This window comes from Halictus rubicundus, chromosome 13 (genome assembly GCF_050948215.1).
Source record: "Halictus rubicundus isolate RS-2024b chromosome 13, iyHalRubi1_principal, whole genome shotgun sequence".
NCBI classification, from domain to species: domain Eukaryota; kingdom Metazoa; phylum Arthropoda; class Insecta; order Hymenoptera; family Halictidae; genus Halictus; species Halictus rubicundus.
The window spans coordinates 3,080,944-3,092,948 of record NC_135161.1 but is presented as its reverse complement, the minus strand read 5'-3'; the positions used below and the strand labels follow the sequence as shown (position 1 = coordinate 3,092,948).

At 35.4% G+C, this 12,005-nt stretch overlaps 1 protein-coding gene across 3 annotated transcripts in view; it reads right to left on the bottom strand.

Moving 5' to 3' along the window:
• Positions 1–12,005, bottom strand: part of LOC143360353 (neural-cadherin) — a 522,812-nt gene that overhangs the window by 358,086 nt on the left and 152,721 nt on the right. The gene's annotated exons all lie outside the window — the stretch shown is intronic.

The following is a 12,005-nucleotide window of genomic DNA, read 5'->3' as shown; positions in this document are numbered from 1 at the left end:
TAAGATGATGCCGGTTCTAGTCCAGGCTAAAAAGATGATGCAGGTTCTGCTCCAGGCTAAAAATTAGACTAGGGGGCTGCACTATACCGGATACACTCATGGCGGAACTCACTGTAGCTTCACCTGAACGTACCGACGTATGCCATGGCCATTTGATGGTGTGTGAGCGTCAAGTGAAAGGAACGTGCCACTACGTTTCACCAGCATGTACATTTTTAACGAACCCCCCAACATAGTGGTTCAATCGCGTTAATAAACATACACAATGTATATGTACAACGTATCGAACGCCTCGTTCACCCATAAGGGGAAAGATGTAGTATCTTTACGTTGAAAGTAAAGTAGCTTTGTTGATGGAATTTAGTGTTCATTGCGCATACGTTACTCGCGTGTTATGGTGAGAATTCGCAAAATCGAAGCGGTTCAATCTGGCAGTTTTCCAATATGCAAGTGGTAGAAAATCCCGCCTTTAGAGTTTCGGTAATTAAAATGCTGCGATTCACCTTCAAATGATTGTCCCTGATTACTCGCAGCCGATGTGACTGCCCCTGATTACTGGCGGCCGATGTGACTGCCCCTGAATACTTGTATCCATTGCTTCCCTTTTAGCATTACGTATAAAGAAATTAAAGTGCGCGGGAGTGTTCCATATCTAATTTAATAAATTAGCGTCGCAGCAAATAATGTATGATCGGACTCGTTTGATGCGGATCAATACGCATGTGCGTTTCTCGAAGAAGCCACCGCCTCGTGGTGGATTGTCCTTTGTTTTTTCGACAATCTTTTGTTTGCGCGGGCTTTCTGGTCGTAGCGTCATCCCGTGGCACACGTGTAGTATTGAACCGCGAACCACGCTCTGTGCCGCACGTGTAGCGAAACGCGTTGTACGCGTAATTATTATTTACTCACGCACCGAGCGAACCGCGCTCTGTAATAATTAACCGAATAGTTTCCAACAGATTATGTACTTAAATTTCGATGAAAAAGTAAACTAATGATAAATCGATTGCAATTTTGATTTAAAATTTCCTTCTGCACAGCTAATAATTTACGAATTATTTGAAGTTGTTATATTACGAGACCAAACTGACGAGAGCAAAAGTAAATTTGTAATAGATGATATGCAGAAAATTTATCTGTGACCAAACAATTTTAACTTTTAAGTAGATTGGTATCAGAATAGTACTCTGCAATTCTACACTAATAATTATTTAACGATTGTCAACATAACAGTTGAAATATTCAAATGTAAATCAATCTCCTATTATTTCACTATGCTTCTAATTTTGCCAGAATCGATATTAAATTAGAGAATTGAGTAGCTGAACTTCCAAAGATTACTTTGAAAATTCGCTAAAGGATTAATAAAATGCAAATAATCACAATCATTCAAGATTCAAAACTATCATTTAATACATATATTTGAGAGTATCATTAGTAATGATGCATTACAGTCATTAACTATTTATAGTATATAGATATTATGTACCGATAGAATTCATTCTCCATGAATATTGTGTTAGAAAAATCGAAGTAAGCAAACGGTCGAGGCAGGCCATGTAGGTTTTGTCAGCGTGTTGCCCCTCCCTAAGGGAAAGTCCTTTAGCTTGGGGGTGTCATAAACAAAGAGGCATACTGTCGAAGGCGTTCTCACGGCTGAGGATTTTTGGGACAGCAGGACATTCTTATTCTGACTGTCGTCGTGTACGGTTGTCGTGAATAAAGATTCATAGTATTTTGTAATACGCCCACATTTATTTGAGTTAACGATTCGCGTTATCTACCTTTCTAGTACCTTTCTTACAATTGTTCGTCCCCTACGGTTTATTACTCGTGCGCTTATTCTATTGGGTTGTCCAGAAAGTTCGTGCCGATTTTTAAGGAAAACTCAAACGCAGTACATTTAAATTTTGTTCCATAATCTTTCTCCATCCTTCACGCAACTTGCGTTGTTCGGCGAAAAACTTTTAAATATGATTTGTTATGTCGACCAAAGAGTTAAAGTTTTTGTCATTATGGGAATTTTGCATTGACCTAAAGAGATGAAAATCTGAGAGTGTAATGTCTGGTTAATAGGGTGAATGGGGTAGCACATCCCAATCAAGCTCCAACAGCTTTTGGAAGAAAAATGCATCAAATGCCTATAATTCACTCTGTTACCTTCCATATTTAAGAGCGTATAAAACTAACAAAAATTAATGTATCCTAATCAAACTTTTTTCTAAAAATGCCTGAAAGATCACCTTTTTAGACTATGTACACATACCATTTGTTTTCAATCATTCTGACATATTCAGACCTATCCTAATGCCACCTACAGAAAAACGGCAACTTCTCGGACAACCTAATGCATACCTCGACCTATATCCCGTGCTTTCTGACGCCACGGTTTGGCGCCTCTATCTGCCCACAAGGGCCGTGCGCGCGAGCAGTGGTACCCTGTTCCATTTATCATCTATCAAATATGAACAACGTTTTGCTCCTTCGAGGACTTGTAAAGATTTGAACACTTCGAAACTGTCTACTCTTAAACATTGAGAATTTCCGTAATTTTCATAATTAAATTCATTCAAAATCAACGAGATTGCATTTTATAACTAAGTTTGTAGTACATAAACTTACGAAACTCATCTCATGCTGAACATTCGAATTGAAATCAGTGCGTATTTCGACGTGAATATACATAGATTATTATGAATTTGGTCAGAGCACAGACCGCAGATACGAATCTGTTTTTTTTTATTGGTGTTGTTTATGCCATGGCAAAGCGAATCGATCGACATGAAGTTTTGGCTCCATAATGTTTACTAGTTTAACACGTTCACGACGGGGCCGTATTTTGGCAGTTGTATTTGTACCACCAATGGTACATCCCGTTGTGAATGTGTTCAACAAGCTTCCATTCGTATTCGCACACTATACGGAAATGTAATATAATTAAAAAAAAAACTTTCCTGGAGATATTTTTTATTCGTTGTTAAATAACAGAATACGCAAAATCAATTTGAAAATAAAATACTTTATTTAGTGCAATTAGTTTTTAAAATGGAATTTCGAGAATATCGAAAATATTTGGATTTCGTCTTAAAATATTTTATTAATTTTAATTTATTTTTATTATTTTAAATATTTTTGTCGAAAATAATGGATCGTACTCAATACATTTATGAGCTCGCATTGTTTGAAAATACAAAAAGTAAAAACAAAATGTTACTAGTAAAATGTGTTAGCGTCACTCATGAAAATCATCTCTCAGGTGTGTTCGTACATAAGAAAAACAAACGTATTTTAATTAATAATTGCAAAATATTAACAATCTTGCCAATTATCCTTTTTGTCTAATTGCTTCTCATAATCTATTTAGTATCTACATACATATGTGTAATATATGTCGAATCTACATACAGGGTAATTTATTGACCTTATAAAAAAAAATGTTTAAAATGAAATTTATTGTATCCGAGAGGGCTTATTAGAAAAATACGGTCCGATTTTTTAAGGCCTTACATTATCCGACATGTCAAGGTGACCTTAAGTTTTTCGATTGACTGTGTATAGTTTTTTTTTGTTGCTATATTGTTGTCCTTAAAAAGACGAATTCAATGACAAAGTACTTTCAATTGACCTTGACCCTCAATATGAAGCGAAGAGTTATGTAACTCTATTACTTATATTCAATGTTTCGTGTTGAGATTCAAGGTCAATTAAAGCTACTTTGTTATAGGTCGTTGAACTCATCTTTTTAAGGACTACATTGTAGCATCAACAAAATATACAGTCATTTGAAAAATTAAAGGTCACCTTGATATCTCAGAAAATGAGAGAAACTTCGTTTTTTGTTCTATTTTCAATTGTACATCTTTTTATAATGTATTGTACAGTTCATCGGCTTTTTTTAAAAAACAATATTAGATACTGACTTCTTTTAAACTTCTTCTACAATCAATTTTTTTTAATTCAATTGAGATCTCTTGCCTGTCAATTAAATCGTTGCCTACACATGTTGCGTAATCAGTAATCTGAATGCTGCGGATCAATATCGTTGAAACAAAAGAATAACAGCCAACCGTTTTTATTTCATGGATAATGAATGGAAACCGCACTATACATAGAGTGAAAAACATATAGTACTGTTATGCGAGACTACCGGACTTATCTATTCTCTATAGATAAGTCAGACAAATAGATGAGTCAGAACTCACGGGCTTTCTCATCTACTAGACTAAGGCAAAATTACTCACCGGTACAGAGATTTCAGATTAAAGTCCAACCCTGCGAAAACTCCGACCTCCACGTCATTCCCTATCTCTAAGGGCTAGTGTCATCCATCCCCACCAAACTTCCATAGTTGTACTCTTATATAAGGCCCTGTGAAAGGGCGCGGACAGACAGAGAAGAAGTTACAAGTAGCCCGTCAGTCGACTCGTTTGTTACAAAGTTATTCGTCGTGTACAAAAATCGCTTGTATTCTTGCTTGGCGACCTATTCCCAAATAAACCTAAGTTGTGCTGGAAGAGTTTGGAGTTTATTCGAGGATACTCTTCATATACCCCTTCCCGCGGCATAACAGTACGTTAATTTCTATTGTTTCGTTATTGACCGTATGAATATGGTTGAGAGATGGTTTTTATTTATAACAATATTCTCTTTCTTTTTTGTATTTTTAAACAATGAAAAATAATCCTGCTTTGTAAATAGATGTAACATAGGCTAACAATGAATTATGTTGCACAGAAATGAAAGATATCGCTAAGAAAAGTTTTTTTTTATTTATGCGGTAGATCCCTATGTAGCAAAAAATTTTTAATTAAAACCCAGCAGTTTTTCTAAGCAGTTTTTTGATCGTCTTACACAAAGGTCTACGGCTCTTCATTTCCGAATACGAGTGGAAGCAACTGTAAATATTTTTGTTAATTTATACCATTTTTTTTGTTCCTCGTAATTAAATTAAAATCATAATGTTTCATTATCAAACGTCATTTACAGTAGACACTCAGTCTAATAATTAATGGCATACACTTTAAATCAGAATAACTTTTCTATAATATCGTCTAGTAAACTATTCCATCTTGCTTGGCGGACAAGCTGAAGTCGTTTGGTCCATTTATAAAAAAGTTATTCTCATTTAAAGTGTGCGCCATTAATTGTGACTGTATGTGTAATTCGTTTGCAGTTAAGAACTTTTACATGTTGTAAATACCCAGTCAGCCAAACCCGGCAATAGCAGAAAATCAGCAGAGACTGTTAGGAAACGCAGGCAACCGATTTGCAGTTGATACAATGCCCTCTACACCGTCACATATTTGTTACACCATCTAGCGACGATTTTAGTAACTGCAACTTCAATTAATTTAATAATAGTAAAAAGTTTCCGAGATGGTGATTGAATGGCTTATTGGATTGATGTTTCTAAATTTATGTAATGATGTGCTGTGTAATAACACAATATTAAGAATCGTATGTAGTATGAAAGATACAAATTACACTGTCCAATAATTTCAAACTTAAAATCTGCAATATTAATTGGGGAATTCTTCTGAGTTTAACATCGGATATATCAATAAAAATCTAAAACAACCCTACAAGTTCTTAACTTTTTTAAAAACATGAGTTTTTATGAAAACTGGTGACTTCGCAAAAAATAAAGTACAGTAAGACCTCGATTGTCCACCCCTGAGATGTTTGAAATCTTTAATATTTCAACAGATTTCAAATTTAATTAGTGCAGTCTAGGGCGATCCACAAACGACACTACTCATTGTACAAATCAGTAGATATTTAATCTAGCATATAGTAATTAAATTATGTATATAGTAATTATATAGTAATTAAATTGTTCTATTATAGGAACTTTCATGTCAACCTGTTCAGTTCGGATAATCAGAATTCTATTGTACTACATCGACAACTAAAAACACTAGAACATTTTATTCAGTTTTCAAGGGTGAGGGATCGTTTCCCGGAAATAATACTAGAGATATCCCAGTCATAAAGTTCAGAATTATTTCGAATAACTGTAAATGTTAGAAATGTCCGCGTATCTTCAAGATTAACACGTTATTTTTGAATTTTTACTGAAGTTCTATACGCGGCAGAAATTTGCAGTAACGGATTTCGTTAGCCGTTCGAGAAATGTCTCTACATTCAGACAAATTGTCGGAACCAATTTTATTTCAAAAATGCCAAGAAAATATCCTGGAATAGAACGTGCGCGCTGCCTAGATGCGGTGAAGCGCAACGCGGCGCTACGACCGGACCGCCATCACTTGTTTCACTCGACATGTCAGTGCTGCAGCTACGCGTAATCAATAACAATGCTATCATCTAACAAATGTCTGCTTTCTACACAAACAATGTTTAATTTCTTTTCGATATTATTGGAGGATATTAACACGTTCGCTACAAGCGTATGTCACACATGTCGCATATGTGTTGACAACGATTTTTTATATCGCGTAAAAGATACTGAATTATACTTTTGTGAATATCGTTATTTTGGAATTATAACGCCTAGCTTGTTAAAAGAGAGAATTTATAACACTTCTGTGACAATATTGTCTTTTTTCATAGTTTAAAAGAAGGATACATCAGTTATTAATACATTACATTAGTTTAAAAGTAGGAAACATTAGTTGGTTCAGAGGGGCAAATAAGGTCACGTGAAGGTCATAATATTACAGGTCGTTGGATTCGTCTTGACCTCGGCTATCATATAGCGATAAGAAAAATATATCATTCTATTTAAAAAAACTTCGATGACCTTGAAATCTCAGTAAATTAAAAAAAAATGAATCAATTTTCTTGCCTATCATAATATTTGCATCTCTGAACCAACTAATGTATTTCACTGAGTTAGGTGAGACACCCTGTATAGTAAAAAAAGTAGTTCAAAGATACAGCTATATGCATCATTCTTACTAATTAGCGAGAAATATTGAAATGTTTATCCACTGACGCACAAAATTATTTAAAACTGTTACTGACAGAAAAGATAATTATTTAATCCAGTCGTTGAAGTGGCAAATTAAATTGAAGTGGTTATATTAAGGCTTCCAACTTCAACAAATGTGTTTGTTAGATACAAAGAAAATTGGATGTATTAATTATTACAGTGATTGTCAAATTTTGTCCGCTTATTCCTATTAATCTAATGAGGAAACAATGAGCAACGGAATGGAATGGCATAATTCGCAGTTAAACCACGTGATTTCGTCGACTTTTTTTCGCACGAAGTACCTGAAATGCGCTTGGTAAGTTGCTCGAAATTTAAAAACAAGATCTTCCGTGTAGTCGGGTTAGTGTTTCGCGCTGCTTTGAAGGGATTATTAAATGAACAAAAACAATGAGAAAGAATGGTTGCGCGGAGCCACAGGAATTCGGTAACAGGGATAACTGGTAGAGAGAATCGCAAATTAACTGCAGTTTTCCGCACTTTGCAATCCGCTTACAGTACGAACTCAAAGGAAAGTTGCAACGCTTCGAAGGCCCTTCTCCCTGAATTTTCGTTGCGTTTAGAGTACAAAGCCAGAAGTTGGATGAGTTTTAGTTCGTGTAGATTATTTTGTCGATGATGCAATCTTATCACGTAATTCTATGCCGACGCCATTGCAGCAGTTACGTTTGCAAAATAATCTTACGGCTGTGACATTTACCTAAAATAGAATGACTAAAAAAGGTGCACGAAATACTTGCAGACGATAACGGTTCTAGTAATAATTCCTTCATTAAAAACTAACATTTTTCGCGATCAATTTTTACTGTTGCTCTGGAGCTGGAATATTCGATGTGACTGACACTTTCAATGGCTTATATTTTTAAGAGCTTAACAAAGCCGATACGCTTCAAAAAGAGAAATGACAAATGCATTAGCGGATTAACGGTCTAGCATTTTCGATACTAATGGCAAGTATAGTCGTCGAATGTTGAAAGCTCGCTGTATACTAACGGCTACTTTAGTTAACCGTTAAATTTTCAGATTGTTTCGTAACTTTGGTAGAGCAGACTATATCTATCATGTCAATGGTTACCGTATGTTTTACTTATTTATGTTGCGGCGTGCAATTTCTCCCTGTGTTGGAATTGTCTCGAATTGTCTCAAATTGTATCGAAAAACCTAAGGCCAAGCCGACTAGCGTTTGCCCGTACCGGCAGCGATTTTCTTGCATTGGGCATATACAGAACGGCGGGCACGAACCCCAACGCCCCTGCGGGCAATGCTGCATGTATTTGTCATTAGGGATGGCGTGAACTGCTACTTTTGGATCACTCGTGATTCGATCACGTTCGTTGCCGCTCACTGTGATTTTTCAGTGATTCGTGATTTTCGTGATTGCTTCTGATTGGCGAAGAGTTTAATTTAAAATTTCTTTATACTTAATTCTACAAAACAAACATATACACGGTGAGTCCGAAGAAACAGAACACCTAAATATCTCCGTTACTTTTCGTTGTACAAGAAAACTTCTTAGGACAAACTTACACTGTTTGAGGGGCCACATGTAACCTTTTTTTAAAAAAAATGTTCAAGGTCATTTTTATGAGATTTCAAGGTCATCGATGTTTTTTTAAATGGAATGGTATATCTCCGTTAACGTAGTGTTGTAGCTGACAAAATAACGAATTCATCCATGTAACACAATATAACCTACAAATGACCTTCAACGCAGAAAAATGGAATAAATAAAATTCAACGTGTAAGATTCATTTGCTTTATTTTTGTTACGCAAAATTTTATGTTTTTCAAAAGTTTATGCAATAAGAACAAAAAGAGGTTTCACGTATGTTACTATGCAGTGTGTAGTTCATAAAAACATGAGAGATATTTATTTACGATAAGTGATTACATAAATAATAAAAGAAAAATGGACAGTACGCTCATTTTGATGTCACAAAAATATTCGGACACTATCAAAACTAAGTTTATAACACTATATATAAATCTTGTTTTTATAAATTATTATTTTGTTGGATATCCCATATGTTTTATGACGTGCCGTAATTGCGTTGGCATATTACAAATTATTCTTTTTAGATAATCTTGCCCAATACTAATTCATCCCATAAATTTTCAATGGGATTCAAATCTGGCGATTGCGGTGGTGGGTGAGGACATTCTTGCAAGTGTATAATAAGAATTCTTGCACAATACGCGATTTGTGCTTTGGGTCGCTATCCTGATAAAATTTTATCCCACTTTGAAGTCCCATATTATCAGCACTTTTTTAAAAATGGTTTTGTAAAATGTGAAGATTTTATCGAGGATGTCATCGATAAAAACTAATTCGCCTACTCCATGGGCCGAAATACAGCCCCACACCATCACAGACCCACCACCGTGTTTCACAGTCGGCTGCAAATGTCTCGGATTTAATTCTTCTTTCGATTTCCGCCATACTCTAATTCTTCCATCGCTTCCATAAATATTAAATTTGCATTCTTCCGCGAAAATTATGTCTTCTCACCACTGATTTTCCTTTGAAATACAGTTTTTTGCAAAATTCAGTCTCTTCATCCTGTTGTTCGCGTTAATATACGGCTTTTTTGAGCTATTCTTCCATTATAGCCCTCTGATCGTAACACCCTTCTTATGTTTTCCGGATGCACTGATATTCCACTGTCATTATTTAATTCAGCTGCTAACTTTGGAGCACTTATCCGAGGACCACATTTGATTCTCCTAATTATGGAGCGTTTATCACGAGTATTGAGGATCGGTTTGCGTCCCCCTTGAGGGATAGATTCAATTCTATCTTCGTTCTTATAACGTCGCACAATATCCCATACCGTGCTCTTACTAATATTAAATAAATTTGCAATTTTGCGAACCGATTTCCCCTTTTCCCGATGTAAAATTACTAATTGTCGCATATCAAACGACGTGTTCTTATTTTTCCGATCCATTTCGCACAAATTTTGAGCAAGACTGACAAATATTCGATCTCTAACATACTCTGTACATAGTATGAATGATATGTTTACAAACATTGTTTCAGTCAGTTCCTGGAACCTGGAAACTTGAGAAGTATAGCAAGTGTCTGAATATTTTCGTGACATGAAAACGAGCGTACTTTTCATTTGTCTATTATTATTTATGTAATCACTTATCGTAAATAAATATCTCTTATGTTTTTGTTAACTATACACTGCATAGTAACATACGTGAAACCTCTTTTTACTTTTATTGCATAAATTTCTGAAGTACGGACTATATTAGTCAAAACTATAGTGGTGTCCCAATATTTTCGTGACCGACTGTATAACTTATCTATTTCTATTCACTTATCAGGCTGCAATATCGATTAATTATGTTGAGTGAGCTGATTGTTTGTCTTGTGCATTAACACCGTGACATTCTTCTGAACAAAATTAGTATTAATTTAGTAATCATTTCATTCTGCTCTTGATGGAACAATTCTCTCTCATACTAATTTCTAATTAAATATGGTACTTTCTCAAGGGGTCCCGCCATTTCTACCATATGAGAATGAATAAAGCATATGCTATGGCGAAATGCGGGGAATTCATGTTGATTAACCTAACTACAAATACACACAGACAATATCACTTCTGAATGCATTTGAGATGCATGTCATACAACTCAAACTATTAGGTTGGCAAGAAAGTAATTTCGGTTTTCACTAATAGATAGCTTTATGTTTTGTTTGATTGATTTCTGTTAACGTTGCGTTTGTTTTCCTTCTGACATTTCATAACTGCATCTTTTAGGTTACTTTTGAAGCAAATTACACGTAATTTTGATTAAAATTGTTAGTTCTGTGTCAATTTGAACATGGAGTGCAAAAACGAACATTATAGGCACATATTGCTTTTTTATTTCCGTAGAGGTAAAAAAGCTGCCGAGGCTTGCAAAGATATATGTGAAGTTTATGGTGTGGATTGCTTAACAGAACGCACGTGCCAGAATTGGTTTAAAAAATTCCGTTCTGGAACTCACTTGAAGACGACCAACGTTCTGGTCGACCATCTGAAGTTGATGATGACCAAATGAAAGCCATTATTGAATCGGATCGTAATATAACTGTCCGAGAGATTGCAGACAGGTTAAATGTCTTGCATACAACTATAGAATATCGTTTAAAAAGTCTCGGAATCGTTAAGAAGCTCGATATTTGGGTTCCACACGAATTGAAAGAAATTCACTTAACGCAACGCATCAACATATGCGATATGCATCTCAAACGAAATGAAATCGACCCTTTTCTGAAGCGAATCATCACTGGTGATGAGAAATGGGTTGTTTGCAATAACACAACTCGAAAACGATCATGGTCCAAGCGTGATGAATCAGCCCAAACCACGTCGAAAGCTGAATTGCACCAAAAGAAGATCATGTTGTCAATTTGGTCGGATTACAACGGTATTGTGTATTTTGAGCTGCTCCCAAGGAACCAAATCATCAATTGAGATGTTTATTATCGACAACTATCAAAACTGGACATAGCAGTCAAAGAAAAACGGCCAGAATTTCAAAATCGCAAAGGAATCGTGTTCCACCATGATAACGCTAGGCCACACACATCTTTGGTAATATGTGAAAAGTTATTGGAGCATGGTTGGGAAGTGATGTCACATCCACCATATAGCCCCGACATTCCACCATCAGATTATCATTTATTCCGAAGTTTACAAAACTCTTTGAATGGTAAAACTTTCACTAATGATGATGGTCTGAAATCGCACTTGGATCAGTTTTTCACCGAAAAGGGTCAGATGTTTTATGATCGCGGAATTATGAAGCTACCAGAAAGATGGCAAAAGATCATAGAACAAAATGGAAAATATTTTATTGATTAAAGTTCATGGCTTTGATAAAAAAATTAGATTTTATTTCACCTAAAAATACCGAAATTACTTTCTTTCCAACCTAATAGAACGTACCGAAAGTAGACACACTGAATTAATGAAACGTTTGGCAAAGATAGTTCTTGGAAAAATATTTGACATATATTTTTTCATCGGCAATCGTCCAGATTGAAGGGGTGTAC